We start from the raw sequence: 17,762 nt of genomic DNA on the forward strand, positions 1-17,762 counted from the left end.
CACGATGCGTCTGTGGAGGTTATGGCCCTGATGTTGCTAGGGCGTACAGTAACCATATCACACAATGCAAATGCATGAATCACACTATCCAGTCATACAACAATCCTACGTGTATCGTGCGCTCATGTAGAGCAACACCCCCTGTACGGGAGCCCCTAAACAATCTGCCCAAAGGCATATGCTATGATCAGTCATTTCTCATATCAAGCATACGTATGATGCATATGATCATGAATCATGGAACTAAACATGTTATATGGGATAGATGATGTTCATAACGAAGATGGGCCTAGACGGCCTACACATAACACGTACGAGCCTAACAATGGGCCCTAGGGAAAGTCATAATTCGGACATTTAACCACACTATACTTGCAATGTGGACGTCAAACCACCATTGCTCCCAAGGCATAGCCCGACGTAAACATCATTACGTAACCCATGTTGGGATCGTACATTGCAATGGACCTTGGGTACATCCCATTGGGCCTTAAATACGTCAAATGGGCCATATCATATGGGCCTTATATTCATCAAGTGGGCCACATCATTGGACCACACCAATGGGCCCTATGTGCATTGCAATGGACCATGACCCATGGGCCTTAGAATGCATCAAATGGGCCTAATCTCATGGGCCTTATGAGCATCAAATGGGTCACCCCAATTGGGCCCCATATGTACATTAAGTGGGCCTCAACCCATTGGCCCCATTACAACTTAATGGGCCTCGACCCATGGGCTCCTAATACATTAAATGGGCCTCGACCCATGGACCTTACATATACATCAAAGTGGGCCTCAATCATGGGCCACAAGCAACTGAGGTGGGCCTTACCTATATATCAAAGTGGGCCTCAATCATGGGCCTCAACATTAGTAAATAAAATATTTATATATATATATAATATAGTATATAATATACATATGCATAATACATATAATATTACATGAAATATAATATTATATATATCTATATATATATATAGACACACACACACGCACGCATCACAGTGGACTCCACGCCATCATCACAGTGGGCCCACACAATCATCACAGTGGGCTCCACCGTCCAGGCGGACGGTGGAGATAAAACACTTACATCACTGTGGGCTCCATATGGGGCCCACCATAATGTTTATATTCCATCCAACCCGTTGATAAGGTCACATGGGCCCAAATGAAGGGTGAAAACAAATTTCACCTTGATCCCAAACTTCTGTGGGCCCAGAAAGGGTTCCAACGGTAGAGTCCAATTCACACTGTTTCCTTTATGTGATCCAATGCATGGGCAAACCACACGTGAGAAAACAGTGGATGGTCTACCTGATGCATAGGCAAATCCACCTAAGAGTGGATTTTTTTAAAATCAAGTCCTCTACACTGTAAGGCCCACCTGACGCATAAACCTGTCAGATTGGCCGTCACGCTTAGTTTTTTTTTTTTTTTTTTTGGTTATAAATGAGGTTTTTACCAGTGGGGTCCACATCTAGATGATCTACTCCGTCCAACGGCCTTTCATAGCTCCTGCCAAGCAAAACAAGCCCAATATTGGGCCTGTTTCGGCGTATAGAAACAACAGGGAATGATTCAATGGTGAAAACTACCATTTGCTATGGTATGGCCCGCCCGAAGGTCTGATTGATCCCATCTTTCGGGTCAACGCCTAAAAAGGGCTTGGGAAAGGAATGGATGGTGTGGATTTAATACATACATCAAGGTGGGGCCTACATGAATGGGCCTCCTCCATTAGCTTGAACCAAGCTTTTATTTGTGTTTTCACCAAACGTCCAGCGTCCCTGGACGCTGGACTCTCTGGCCGAGCAAGGTGGGCCTACTCATGAGGGTCACCACTGATGGATGGCGTGGGTACAATACACGCAAAGTGGGCCCCACAGGTAAATGGTTTGGATAACCTACTAACTTCATGGTGGGGTCCATTCAAGTGGGCCACACAATCTCATTAACATCACAAAAATAAAATAAAATAAAACAAAGGAGCGAGAGATAGAAAGTGAGACCGTGTGATGGAGGGACCCCGGCACTATGGGCCCTCCCTTGCACTAAATCATACATCAAGTGGGTCCCATTACATGTGGGCCCATTAAATTAAAATTCAACGGTAGAGATCCCTTCTCCACTAAATTAGACGGTCTAGATGACCCTAAATATACAAGAAAGTAAACATCATGATGGGGTCCATGGAGAATGGCCCCATCATGGAATGATCATGATGATCCAAGTGGGCCATCGGCCACATCTTAGGGTCCAAAGCGAGATCCAAACCATTGATCGGTTGGCCTCACTTGGCCCATCTCAAAAATAGCAAAATCTACCCTATCAAGACACCCACCGCTTGATCTTCTTGCTCCCTTGGCTTCCTTAGCTCCTTGTGCTCCTCTTTGATGGAGGAAGATGAGAAATGGATGGTTGAGATGAGAGATGAAGGGGTGGGAAAGGTGGGCCTCACAAATGCAATTTTCTCATCATGGGAGGACCATACGTATGAATTGTTTTTGCTATGGGAGAGTTTGAATGAGACAGAGACTTGTAAGGGAGAGAGAGAGAGGGAGTGATGGGTGATGGAGTGATGGATGGGAGAGAGAGGGATGGGTGTGTAAGAACTTTATGACTTTTTGGCAAAAGTTGTAAGAGAGGTATGGGTTTGTGTAAGAGCTTTTTGACTTTGGGGGTTGCTTGGGAAAGGGTGAAAGTTGATGTGTACTTGACATGATGGGATTGATTGATGTGACACCTTGTAGAGATTCTCTGGGATTGCAAACGCGCGGTTTCATCCTCTAATTTCGCCCACAACTCCACTGCAGTTTTCTCCCTCAATCGCAGCATTGGAACCCGGCGACGACGCGGTCGCTAAGGTACAAGCCCCGGGTTGAGTCGACTCAGTTGAATCAGGTCGGTCGCGCGGAAATACCGGATAAGGGTCGAAGGTTACCGAAATCCGACCGGGAAGACCGCAGAAGATTAACACGGTCTAGGATACGGGGCTTACACCGATCCTGGGATGCTACAAGGAGGATTTTCAACATCAGTTCTATTCGTAATAAGCATAACTAAAGGCATAACCCACAACAACAACCAAAAACTTAATCACATTTCCACTATAATAAAAAACTTTACAAGTACAATGAGCATAAAGGGAAATACAATGATGATAGACCAAAAGCTCCAAAAAAATCTGCTACGTGCTCAAGCCTCAACGCTGCTGCGATCCAACGTCACCTGCATACAATGGTTGTGCATAAGCTTATAGAAAGCTTAGAGGGTGGTGAAAGTATATGCTCAAGGTGGTAATGCAGTTATGCAGTATCAGAGTAATGCGGAATATGCTGATGAATGCCAAGAATACTATTAGCCGTACCAAGGCCATAGGGTGCAAAGAATGATGTCGGCCATACCAAGGCCATGCAATGCGAAATGCAACTCAAGCATGCAAACCCTCATCTACGTCCACATGTCAATACGGCTCAAATCTGGGATATCACCGGGGTCTAGTACACTCCAAGCTAGATTGCCGCCCCATCGGGCGCAATAAGGTGAGTGAAAAAGACCTCATTATCCGCCTGCCAATATCGGGCTCGACTCGTCAATAGAGGACCCATTCCTCGAGCTGGTCAGACTCAGCCTAGCATTGCCCCCTACTCTCATGCGGGTAAGGCCGCACCCCCTTCCAACCGACCACGACAGTGGAAAGCGCAACCGCTCTGGTAATCGGCACTCAACGCTCATGCGTCCACTCGGTCTAAGACGTTGGAGCAACCTCCGGTACCATAAGGGTTTAGGGACTTTCACCCGGGATATCTATCGCACCCCATGTAGAACAAATTTGTTATCCAATCCCGCCAACCACGATACGTCGTGGAGGCTACCCCGATGTCGCTAGGCGACAGAACCATATCACTCAATGCGAATGCATGAATCACACTATCCATCATGCAGCAGTCCCGCGTGTATCGTGCGCTCATGTAGGGCAACACCCCTGTACGGGACCCCTAGACAATCTGCCCGAAGGCATATGCTATGATTAGTCATTTCTCATATCAAGCATACGTATGATGCATAAGATCATGAATCATGAAACTAAACAGGGTATATGGGATGGATGATGTTCATAACAAAGATGGGCCTAGACGGCCTACACATCAGACACACGAGCCTAACAATGGGCCTTAGGGAAAGTCATAATGTGGACATTTAACCACACTATACCTGCAATGTGGACGTCAAACCACCATTGCTCCCAAGGCATAGCCCTGACGTAAACATCATTACATAAATCATGTTGGGACTGCACATTGCAATGAACCTTGGTACATCCCATTGGCTTTAAATACATCAAATGGGCCAAATCACATGGGCCTTATATTCATTAAGTGGGCCACATCAATGGGCCGCACCAATGGGCCTTATGTTCATTGCAATGGACTATAACCCGTGGGCCTTAGAGTGCATCAAATGGGCCTAATCATATGGGCCTTATATTCATCAAGTGGGCCACATCATTGGGCCACACCAATGGGCCCTATGTGCATTGCAATGGGCCTTAACCCGTGGGCCTTAGAATGCATCAAATGGGCCTACTCACATGGGCCTTATATATCAAATGGCCACATCATTGGGCCACACCAATGGGCCCTATGTGCATTGCAATGGGCCTTAACCCATTGGCCCCATTACATCTTAATGGGCCTCGACCCATTGGCCCCTAATGCATTAAATGGGTCCGGACCCATGGACCTTGCATATACATCAAAGTGGGCCTCAATCCTGGCCCATAAGTGAACTGAAATGGGCCTTCCCCCACCTTTATATTATATATGATATACTATATAATATGTATACATTACATATAACATTATATATAATATAATATTATATATATGTATATATATATATAAATATACACACGCATGCACCACACACGCACGCACCACACACGCACGCACACGAGGCCCACCGTCCCTGGACGGTGGGGATAAAACACTTACATCACCGGGCCCCCTGCCCCCCCCCCCCGTGGGGCCCCCCAAAAGATATTACCCACCATACCCGTGGCCATGGGGGGCACAAATTTCCACCCCCGATCCAAAACTTTGGGCCCAAAAAGGTTTCAAAAATTTAACCCCGTTTCCACTGTGGCCAGAGTTTAAAGTGGTTTTCTGGGCCCTCGGGGGTGGCCCACCCGAAGGTTTGATAGTTTAAACATCGGGGGGCCCACCCATGAAGGTGAAGTTACCACCCGACGCAGAGCCAGGCGCCGCCGCCGAAACGGCGAGCTGCTTTGGGCCGCCTTTTTTTTTTTTTAAAAAAAGGATTTCGTTTTTTCACAGTGGGGCCCACGTCCTTAATCCACTCCTCAATGGCCCTCCATGGCTCTAGACAAGCAAAACAAGCCCAATATTGGACTTTTCGGTGTATAGAAGCAATATGGGACATTTCAATGGTAAACTCACCGTTTGCCATGTTATGACCTGCCTGAAAATCTGATCGGTCCCATCTTTGGACTCAACGCCTAAAAATGGCTTGGGAAAGGAATGGATGGTGTGGATTTAATACACACATCAAGGTGGGGCCTACATAAGTGGACCACCCCAAACCTTTGGAAAAAGGCTGATATTTGTGTCTTTCCAGCAACGTCCAGCGTCCCTGGACGCTGGACTTTCTATGTTGGTTGGAGGTGGGCCTTGCTTAGGTGGGCCACCAAGTGATGAGGGCATGGTACTACATATATAAGGTGGGCCCCACTTATAAATGGGCCGGATAGAATACCTACTTCTTGGTGGGTCCATTCAAGTGGGCCACATAACCTCATCATCATAACACAAAGAAAAATAGAAATAAAAAAAGAAATAGAAGAAAAAGGGAGAGAGATAGAGAGTGAGGCCCGCGTGATGGAGGGACCCCGGCACTATGGGCCCTCCCTTGCACTAAATCATACATCAAGTGGGTCCCATTTCATGTGGCCCATTAAAATTAAATTCAACGGTGGAGATCCCATCTCCACTAAATTAAACGGTCTAGATGACCCTAAATATGCAAGAAAATAAACATCATGATGGGGTCCATGGAGAATGGCCCCATCATGGAATGATCATGGTGATCCAAGTGGGCCATCGGCCAGATCTTAGGGTCCAAAGTGAGATCCAACCATTGATCGGTTGGCCTCACTTGGCCCATCTTAAAAATATCAAAATCTACCCTATCAAGGCACCCACCACTTGATCTTCTTGCTCCCTTGGCTTCCTTAGCTCCTTGGGCTTCTCTTTGATGGAGGAAGATGAGAAATGGATGGTTGAGATGAGAGATGAAGGGGTAGGAAAGGTGGGCCTCACAAATGCAATTTTCTCACCATGGGGGACTCATACGTATGGGACTTGCTTATGGGAGAGTAAGGAATGAGAGAGAGTGTAAGACCCGTATCCTAGCATGTACCGTTCCGTAGGCTTTCGCGGTCCTCCCGGTCGAATTTCGATGACTCGCGATGTATAAATAGTAGTGGTGCGTGATCCTGAGTTGTATCCCGTATTTTAGAGTCGGTTCGACTCGAGACCTGTACCCTAGCGACCGCGCCGTCGCCGCGGTTCTGATGCCACATCTCGCGCGCCGAGGCAATTCCCGGGCAAGGAGATGTGGGCCCGCGTTCAGTTCGAGAAAACACCGCACATTTGCAAACTCGAGAAAGATTTCAAATCATGTCCCATCAATCCCACCAATCACACCTCATGTCAAGTACACATCACCCCATCCCCAAGCAACCCCTAAAGTCAACATTCTCTTACATAAAGTACACTCATCACTCACTTCACCCATCACCCCATCACTCACCCATCCCCCTCTCTCTTACAAAACCACTCTCTCTCATGTCTCTCTCCCTCATTCTCCAAGCAACCGACGTCCAAGCTTCCATGGGAGAGCTTGTGTGGTCCACTTCCTACCTCCCATCTCCACCATCCAAAGAACATCTCGACCGTTGAAATCGTCCCCTTGGAGCTCTAGATCGTGTTGGCGGAAGAAGGAAGAAGAGATCAAAGGTGGGTGGCCATAACCTTAGATCTTGATTTTTTTTTTGTAAGGCCCACTTGTGATGGGACCTATTTTCATATTTGTGATTGTAAACAAAGAGGGGCCCATAGTGGCGGGGTCCCTCCACCTCACCGATCTCTCTCCCTCTCTTTTATTTGTGTATGATGGCCCACTTGATGTATGTTCCATGCCTCCAACCAAGTGGACCAAACCAGGGGCCCACGCACGTGGACCCCACCTATCCACGCCGTCCGTGCTAAACAGACTTGGTCGGAAGGAAATCACAAATAACAGCTTAATCCATCGTGGGACCGCCAGCCTGGAAGAGGATTGGCTGGAGCACCACACGTAGCTGCAGCAGCTGCTGCTTTACCATCAACGGGTGTTGGGTGTGTTATGACCCAAAACGTCCATCCGTTTGATCCAGACCGTCCAGCCATCTGGACGTGGTCGTGGACCTCACCTTTTACGAACGTGTTTTATCTGTCCATCCACCTGGCGTTGGAAGCCACCGTGATGCATCCGTTAATACGAGCCGTCCATCTGCCTAGCTTCATGGCAGATGTGCTGACGTCAGCAATTCAGGGTCCCACATGAGGTCTGTACCACATCCAGACCATTCGTCCACTTGCATTAGCGTCAGCAAGTTCTTGGGTCTGATCCAGACCGTCCATCAATTTGAACGGGTGAGATCCACCTTAATGAATATGTTTTACATCCACCTCCTACATCTGTTGTGGACGCGGGACCTGCCCCACACGTGTGACACGTGTGGGCAGGTGGGACCCACCTTGATGCATGTATTCTTTATCCCAGCTGCCCCTCTGATGGACGGCCCTGCACCAGCAGCAGCGTGCTGCAGTGCTTGGCGTCAACAAACGGTAGGACCCACTGCTCTATTGACGTCAGCAGGACCGTGGGTCCAAGCATGAGGTATGTGTTTTATCCTAACCGTCCAGATAAGCTGGACGGTGAAGCTCACTGATATGCATCTGCGGCATTCACCTGCCACGTGTGTAGGGAACACCATGATATATGTTTATCTCCACCGTCCAGCCTATTGGACGGTGGGCACCAGCCATTTAGGTGCCGACTGACGTCAGCAAGATAGGTGGGCCACCTTGGTGTATTTGTGTCTCCTCGCCATCCATCTGCCAAGGACGTGGGCCCCTGATGTATTTGTTGCATCAACACAGTCCGTCTGTGTGGTCAGTGGATGGGGCCCACCTTGATGTGTGCGATCCACATCACAGTCCTGTGGCTGCACGTGTGCACCACTGAGATGTACGTTTTGTATCTCACCACCCAATCCCATCCCAGCTCGTGTGGTGCCCACCCCACATGTGCTGTACATGTGGGATGGGACCCACCTTGATATGTGTTTTGGTATTCCAGCCATCTGTCCGTTCTGGACGGGCGAGACCCACCTTGCTGTATATTTAGTATTCACACCGTCCATTGATGAATACGGTGGGTCCCAGCAGTTGCAAAGCCACTGTGATATTGGCATCAATAGTTCCGTGCGCCACCATGATGATGTGCATCACCCAAGCCGTCCATCAGTTATGGCCAGGGTTGGGCGTTGATGTTTATAATAAATATAATAAAATATAATATAAATAATATAGTTTATATATATATCTGGTAGGCCCCACGTGGGACCCACCTCTGTGTTATGGGCTGGCTGGTGTACGATTACACCAGCTATGCAGCTGCTGTGCACGTCAGCCAGCTATGTGGGCCAGCGTGATGTGCACGCTACATCTGGACCGTCCATCTGTTAGGACAAAAGCAATTATGTGGGTCCATCAAGCTGTCTGACATCAGCAGCTCTGTGGGTCCCACATGCTATATGTGTTCCGTCTACACCGTCCAAAAGGTGGAGCCCACCTGCTGTGTAGTTTTGTGGTCCACACAATGTATGTGTTTCATTTATACCGTCCACGGGACAATGGGACCCACCTTGATGGTGTGCTGTATATCCGCTGTCCCTGGCACGGTGGACACCGCCATGATGTATTTGTTTCATCCACACTGTCCTGATGGTGTTGGATGGTGCTGGACAATAGCTGGGCGATGCTGATTTACATGGACGATATTTGATAATGCTGATATTTCTTGGGCAATGTTTGAATAGTGTTGTGTACTGCCCCACCATGATGCAGTGTTGGGTATGCACCGTCTATGCAGTGGCCCACCTTGATGCTTGAGTCTACCACGCTATCCATCCATATCTTTGGGATGAGGCCCACCTGTGTGTGTGTGTTGTGGGCTGCACCATGATGAATGTATTTCAACCACACGGTCCATCTGTTTTGTTAGACCTTGGGCTGCCCCATTAGGCCCACTTGATATATGAGGCCCGCCTTGATGTATTTTATAGCCTATCCGTGAGGCCCACCTTGATGTAATTGTAGGCCATTGTGATGCTTATGAGACCCATTGGTGCGACCCATTGATGTAGCCCACTTGACGTGTAGGAGGCCCAAGTGCAGGGCCCACCTGTTATGTATATTGGACTCATGTGCAGGACCTACCTGTTGTGTATTCGCAGCCCTTGGTGATGTATTTTAGGCCCGTGTATGCGGCCCACCGTGATGTATGTATTGTATATCTATGCCGTCCATTTGTGCGGCCTACCGTGATGTATTTCTGGCCCATATGATGCGGCCCACGTAACCGTCCATTTGTGAGGCCCGCAGTGATGTATTTCTGGCCCATATGATGCGGCCCACGCAATGTACATTGGCCCATTAGTGCGGTCCATATGACACGACCCACTCAATGTATACTGACCCATTGGTGCGGACTATGTGATGCGGCCCGTATAGTGCGGCCCATTTAATGTATATGAGATCCATGTATTGCGGCCCATTGAGATGTATGTGAGGCCCATATGACGAGGCCTGTTGTGATGTAATCATGGCTTATGTGCCAAGGCCCACTGTGATGAGTATTTGGCCCATGAATGTGACCTATAGTGATGTGTATTAGGTCCTTGTATGAGGTCATGGGCCCACGATACGTTTGGCTCTATGTGGACCACTCCTTGGGAGCAATGTTGGTTGAATGTCCACATTGATGGGCAATGATGGTTGAATGTCCACATTGTGACTTTCCCTTAGGCCTTATTAGGTCCATTTTCATCGATTCCGATTGTTGAGGCTGATTGTATAGGCCGATTTCGATTGTCGGGGCCGATTGTATAGGCCGATTCTGATTGTCGAGGCCGATTGTATAGGCCGATTCTGATTGTCGAGGCCGATTGTATAGGCAGATTCTGATTTTCTAGGCCAAGTATCGAGGCTGATTCCGATTGTCGAGGCCGCGTATCGAGACCGATTCCGATTTGTCGAGCCCGATTCCGAGTGTCGGTTACGACTATCGAGGCCCATATGATGTATATGCGATCCGTAATTGAGGCTCATTGTGATGTATTCATGGCCCATAGGCGAGGCCATTGTGATGTATTCGTGGCCTATGGGCAAGGCCCATTGTGATGTGTATTAGGCCCATGATGCATGGCCCGTTTGATGTATTCCAGGCCCATGTGTAGGGCCCACATGTCATGTATTTGAGGCCATGAGTAGGGTCCACCTGTTGTGTATATATGGCCCCTGAGCAAGGCCCATTGTGTTGTATATTAGGCTTTTGCATGAGGCCGTGGGCCCATTATATGTTTGACTATGTGCGGGCCATTCCTTGGGGGCAATGTTGGTTAAATGACCACATTGTCGAGGTCGATTGCTGATGTCGGTTATTGTTACCGATTATGAGTATGTTACAGCATAACATCATACATGCCCATGCGCATCATCCGCATGTTTGTTATAAGATTTTGATCATTGCATATGTCATTGAGCATGTTGTTATGAGACTCCCGAAGGCGGAGGTTATCTCACATGAGCACACGGTATGCGCAGGATTGATGCAATGGATTGTATGACTCATGCATCTCGCATTATGATTATTTACGCCCTAGCGACATCAGTCCGTAGCCTCCACAGCATATCGTGGATGGCCAAATGGGACACCAAATGTTTGGTTCTAGCATACGGGTGCCATAGATGTCCCCGGGTGAAAATCCCTAAACCTCCGTGGCCGGAGACGCCCCAATGTCGGACCGAGTGGATACATGAGCGCCCGAGTGTCGAATACCGGGAGGCCCGTCTCCCACCGTGTCGTGGTCGGTTGGGGGGTGTGGCCTTACCCGCCCGAGGGTAGGGGCAATACTAGGCTGAGTTTGACCAGCTCGTGAATGGGTCCACTATCGACGTGCCGGATAGGTATTGACAGACTATTGGCAAGGCGGATAGTGAGGTTTCTTATGCTCACTTGGACTGTGCGGCTGGGAGAGCGGCAGTGTCATTTGGAGTGTACTAAACCCCGGTGACGATCCTATAGATGAACTGTACTGATATGTGGATTTACATACTCATTCATGTATTCATTCATTCACTATCCACTGGGTTTGGGGTGCGCAACTATTTGTTACGTGTGCCTTCACAATGGCTAGGATTTCGGTTGGGGCGCGCGACTAACCTGAGATCAGGAGTTTACCACATTGAGTCTAACTATCCAAATTTAGGTATGGGACTGGTTTGGATAGAAGTCCCTTGTGATGGACCCCGTAGTCTGCGACACTACGTACTATCATCCCGACTTCACACTCCGCATGGTCATTCCATATGCACCACATATCGCATTACATCCACTGCATATGGCATTTCGGGTTACTGTGTTTATGCATTTATATGATCTAGATACAACTGACGGTATTCGTGGACTCATCAGGATTTGCATATTGCATTGCATCCTCAACATCTTTTATTGTCTTTTTATGTTTCATATCGCATGGCCTTGGTATGGCCGATAGCATTTATGCCTTGCATCACAAAGCTTTGGTACAGCTGATAACATTCACGGACTTACCGCATATTTCCGCATTACTCTGAATTCCTATGATTTATGTTTTTGTTAGTGTTTCTGAAATTGTATGGTTATGGGTTTATCAGTATTTCCGCTTACGCTAATTACTCTGATATTGCTTACTGGGCGCTCATCTTGTGCACACACTTTCACCACCCACTAAGCTTTCTATAAGCTTATGCACGATAGATGCGTGCAGGAGCAGCGTTGAGCTTGGAGCGTGCAGTGAATTTCTGGAGCTTTGATTTTTGACATATGTATTTTTCCCTTTCAGCGTTGTATTCAAATGTTTATATTAGTGGATATGTGATGATGATGTTGTCCTTTGGATTTTGGTATACTTGTGGTTATGCTTCTTATGAGACAAATGCAAGTTGGAAAATTCTCCTTGTAGGACCCCAGGATCGGAATTCAGCGCATGCGCGCTGGGAGCTGAGAATGGGGTGCTCATTCGTATGGGATTTTTGCTTATGGGAGAGTTTGAAATGAGAGAGAGACTTGTAAGGGAGAGAGAGAGGGAGTGATGGGTGATGGAGTGATGGATGGGAGAGAGGGATGGGAGTGTAAGAACTTTTGACTTTTTTGGCTAAAGGTGTAAGAAAGGGTATGGGTGGTGTAAGAGCTTTTTTGACTTTGGGGGTTGCTTGGGAAAGGGTGAAAGTTGATGTGTACTTGACATGATGGGATTGATTGATTGATGTGACACCTTGTAGAGATTCTCGGGATTCGCACGCACGGCGTTTCCCGCAACGGCCCACAACTCCCAACCGGGTATCGCCCCGCGCGCGGCATGGGGCGACGGCGGTCGCTAAGGTATAAGCCCGAGTTGAATCGACTGGATTGTCGGCACGGAATCCGTGTCGCCCCAAATACCTTAATCGAAGGTTGGAATTTGACCGGGAAGACCGCGACTATGTAGGTCTAGGATACGGGGCTTACATGGGTAGTTGTACTTGGGGATGGGTGTGAGTGATGGGAGTGATGTGTACTTGATTGATGGGATTGATGTGATGTGTCATAGAGATTCTCTCAATTTTTACAACGCGCGACGTTTTCCTCGAACTGAACGCAGGCCCACATCTCCTGGCCCAGGTATCGCCTCGGCCCGTAATACGCTGCATCGGAACCGCGGCGACGGCGCGGTCGCAAGGGTACAAGTTTCAAGTCGATCTGACTCTAGAATACTGGACACGACTCAGGATCGCGCGCAAACGCTGATAACAGATCGCGGGTCGCCAGAATTCGATCAGGAGGACCGCGGAAACTTATGGAACAGTACGGGCTAGGATACGGGCCTCACATGTGGTGCTGAATATGTCTCTAGAGAAAGCTTTCTTCCTCTCATGTGGAATGTCTGAATAGATTATTGCTGCTCATAATATCTATATTATATTCTACTTATGATTATATCACAAGGAATGGAAGTTTCCTCACCTCAAAATTTTCTTCAGTCAATAACACCAAGTCCACAAGCACCTTAAAATAATTGCTCACAGACAGCTAACTTTTTCCATGTGATTACCAATGAGTCATGTTAAATCATAAGGTTACATACATGTATGTTTATTCCACTAACAATGGGGAAATTATACATAGAGAGATGGGATGTCTAGGGAGAAATTTTTGGAGATCAGTTAAGAGATACAATTTTAATTTTAATTTTTTTGAAAAGAAAAAAAAAAGAAAAAGAAAAGAAATGTCTTATTCTAAAAGATTACCTTATTCACTTACCATAACCAATCAAAAATATAACTTTGGGTCCATATCATAAATAGTTAACATGAAAGATATGTGTATATGTATGTGTGTGTTATATGTGGTTTTTCTTCATTTTGGTTATTATTCCTTTGAATTTTTGAGCTTTGTGATGATTTTGTGGTTTTTAGAGTGATGAATGTTTTTTCTAACACATCTCAGGTACCTTCATAATCAGGTTATGGTTTTTTCCCCAGTTTCTTGTTTTTACGCGGGCATTTTTTTTATCTTTTGGGCTCCCCCATTTACTGTGTTGTGGGGATTAGAAGAGAGAGTGAACTCACTATTTTGGATATCTTGTGAGATGGTGGTTGCTTAGAGTTTAGCTTATGGTACTTGTGATGTTTTGAAGAACTGGATGTTGAAAGATATGAGATTGGCAATTTACTATAGCAGTTTGCTACCTCATCCATGACCATGTCTTTGAATGTTAGAGCTGTAGATGCTTTGGAGTCTGTGTTTTAATATTACATGTTTGGTAGTAAGTGGATGAGGAGCTGCAAAGGGGCACTATCACTTATCAAGGCTTTGCAGGGAAAGCTTGGGGGACTATAACTTTGGTGCTGCAAGTCAGGCTTATTGGATTTTATTCTTTCACTATGTTGTTTAATCTTACATTTACTATTGGTTATGCTTGTAGATGTATGGAATACTTGATGATCACTCTTGGTTATGTTGTTCTTGGCTTGTCTTGTTGCCCATGATTGTCTATGTTTTCATGCCACTCTATGAGTTCCGTGCTGTCCATTCCTTTCCATGATATGATTGGTCAGCTGGTGGCACTTTTCAACTGGTCCTCTAGCAGTGATTTTTCACCACACATTTTTTTTTTTTTTTTTTTGTTTTCAGAAATAAATTTCGGTCAACATTTGATTCTTTCATTGTTTCTATCTTGAGTTCTAAAAAGAAAGCCCTGCCCCAAGGCCGGGGCATGGAAAACCCCCCCCCGGTAGGAGCGCACCCTGGGGGCAGCCCAAGGAATCCTCGGGGGGGAGCCGGGGGGGAGTCGTAGTGGTAGTGCGGGAGCCGCAGTGGTGGAGCCGGAGTCTCGGGTGGTGGTGCGGGAGTCGATCGGGTCACTCTCGTGCGGGGTGTCCTACCGGAAAGAGCGAAGGTGCCTAATCAACTTTGAAAACTCTCGAAGGCACGCTTGGGTGGGTAATAAAAGATCGCTAGGCTATCCTAACTTAGGACTTAAATCATTCATAAAGACATGTAATGTTGTTTTTGGTTATTCCCGAGTTATGCTCTGATACAAACTCTCACGCCCCAAACTCGGAAACCGGGCTCACAAAATTTCCGATCGCCGAATCCGGCGCCGGCACCGCGGAACCCCATTCTCGGCTCCCCGCACCCTTCGATCCCGGGATGCTACAAGGAGGATTTTCAACATCGTTTGATTCGTAATAAGCATAACCAAAGGCATAACCCACAAAAACAACCAAAAACTCATCACATTTCCACTATAATCAAAAACTTTACAAGTCAATGAGCATAAGGGAAAATACAATGAAGATGAACAAAACTCCAAAATGATGCCACCGCCTAAGCCCCCGCGATCCAACGTCACCGCACGCACATGCGTTTAAAAGCTTAGAGGGTGGTGAAAGTGTATGCTCAAGGTGGTAATGCAGTTATGCGGTAATGCGGAACATGCTGATGAATGCCAAGAATCCCATTAGCCGTACCAAGGCCATGCGGTGCAAAGAATGATGTCGGCCATACCAAGGCCATGCAATGCGAAATGCAACTCAAGCATGCAAATCCTCATCTAAGTCCACATATCAATACAGCTCAAAATCTGGAATGGGGTCTAGTACACTCCAAGCCGATTGCCGCCCCATTGCGCGCAATAAGGTGAGTGGAAAAGACCTCACTATCCGCCTGCCAATATCGGGCTCGGCTCGTCAATAGCGGACCCATTCCTCGAGCTGGTCAGACTCAGCCTAGCATTGCCCCCTACTCTCATGCGGGTAAGGCCGCACCCCCTTCCAACCGACCACGACACAGTGGAAAGCGCAACCGTCTGGTAATCAGCACTCAACGCTCATGCGTCCACTCGGTCTAGACGTTGGAGCAACCTCCTGGTACCATAAGGGTTTAGGGACTTTCACCCAAGGATATCTATCGCACCCCATGTAGAACAGTATTTCCGGTATCCAATCCTGCCAACCACGATACGTCTGTGGAGGCTACGACCCTGATGTCGCTAGGGCGTACAGTAACCATATCACTCAATGCGAATGCATGAATCACACTATCCAGTCATGCAGCAATCCTGCGTGTATCGTGCGCTCATGTAGGGCAACACCCCTGTACGGGGCCCCTAGACAATCTGCCCGAAGGCATATGCTATGATTAGTCATTTCTCATATCAAGCATACGTATGATGCATATGATCATGAATCATGAAACTAAACAGGTTATATAGGATGGATGATAATCATAACAAAGATGGGCCTAGACGGCCTACACATCAGACACACGAGCCTAACAATGGGCCTTAGGGAAAGTCATAATGTGGACATTTAACCACACTATACCTGCAATGTGGACGTCAAACCACCATTGCTCCCAAGGCATAGCCCTGACGTAACATCATTACATAAATCATGTTGGGAGACTGCACATTGCAATGAACCTTAGGTACATCTCATTGGCTTTAAATACATCAAATGGGCCAAATCACATGGGCCTTATATTCATTAAGTGGGCCACATCAATGGGCCGCACCAATGGGCCTTATGTTCATTGCAATGGACTATAACCCGTGGGCCTTAGAGTGCATCAAATGGGCCTAATCATATGGGCCTTATATTCATCAAGTGGGCCACATCATTGGGCCACACCAATGGGCCCTATGTGCATTGCAATGGGCCTTAACCCGTGGGCCTTAGAATGCATCAAATGGGCCTACTCACATGGGCCTTATATATCAAATGGCCACATCATTGGGCCACACCAATGGGCCCTATGTGCATTGCAATGGGCCTTAACCCATTGGCCCCATTACATCTTAATGGGCCTCGACCCATTGGCCCCTAATGCATTAAATGGGTCCGGACCCATGGACCTTGCATATACATCAAAGTGGGCCTCAATCCTGGCCCATAAGTGAACTGAAATGGGCCTTCCCCCACCTTTATATTATATATGATATACTATATAATATGTATACATTACATATAACATTATATATAATATAATATTATATATATGTATATATATATATATATAAATACACACACGCATGCACCACACACGCACGCACCACACACGCACGCACACGAGGCCCACCGTCCCTGGACGGTGGGGATAAAACACTTACATCACCGCTGGCCCCACCGTCTGCCTGGACGGTGGCCATATAACACATACCTCACTGTGGGCTCCATGTGGGGCCCACCCTAAAGTTTATATTCCATCCCACCCGTTGATAGGGCCACGTAGGCCTAGATGAAGGGTGGACACAAATTTCCACCCTGATCCAAAACTTCTGTGGGCCCAAAAAGAGTTTCAAAGATCGAGGTTTAATCCCACTGTTTCCTACGGTGTGAGCCACCTGAGTCTTGGATCAAGCTGGTTTTTGGCGTGGGACCACGTCAGGGGGTGGCCCACCCTATGAACGGTTTAGATAGTATATAAACATCAAGGTGGGGCCCACGGCTACAGCCGTGAGAGGCTGCCCAACCGTCCGTACAACGGCAGCAGCATTACTGCTGCCCAAGCCTTTTTTTTTTAAAAAAAAAAAGAGATTTCCTGTGGTTTTTCACAGGTGGGGCCCACGTCCGTTAATCCACTCCGTCTAATGGCCCTCCATGGCTCTAGACAAGCAAAACAAGCCCAATATTGGACCTGTTTCGGTGTATAGAAGCAATATGGGACATTTCAATGGTAAACTCACTGTTTGCCATGTTATGGCCCACCTGAAAATCTGATCGGTCCCATCTTTGGACTCAACGCCTAAAAATGGCTTGGGAAAGGAATGGATGGTGTGGATTTAATACACACATCAAGGTGGGGCCTACATAAGTGGA

General features: G+C 47.3%; 1 long non-coding RNA gene across 3 annotated transcripts in view; it reads left to right on the plus strand.

The window, feature by feature from the left end:
• LOC131253343 (uncharacterized) overlaps positions 1-17,762 on the plus strand; it is a 52,410-nt gene that overhangs the window by 14,281 nt on the left and 20,367 nt on the right. Inside the window, exon 2 of one of the 3 annotated variants that reach the window (XR_009175094.1) lies at positions 13,888-14,449. The exons of the other annotated variants lie outside the window; for them this stretch is intronic. This is a non-coding gene — a long non-coding RNA (uncharacterized LOC131253343). Of the gene's footprint in view, positions 1-13,887; positions 14,450-17,762 lie in introns of those variants that run through there. 3 annotated transcript variants of the gene reach the window in all.

The sequence above is a fragment of the Magnolia sinica genome, chromosome 8 (assembly GCF_029962835.1).
Source record: "Magnolia sinica isolate HGM2019 chromosome 8, MsV1, whole genome shotgun sequence".
Taxonomy (NCBI): Eukaryota; Viridiplantae; Streptophyta; class Magnoliopsida; order Magnoliales; family Magnoliaceae; genus Magnolia; species Magnolia sinica.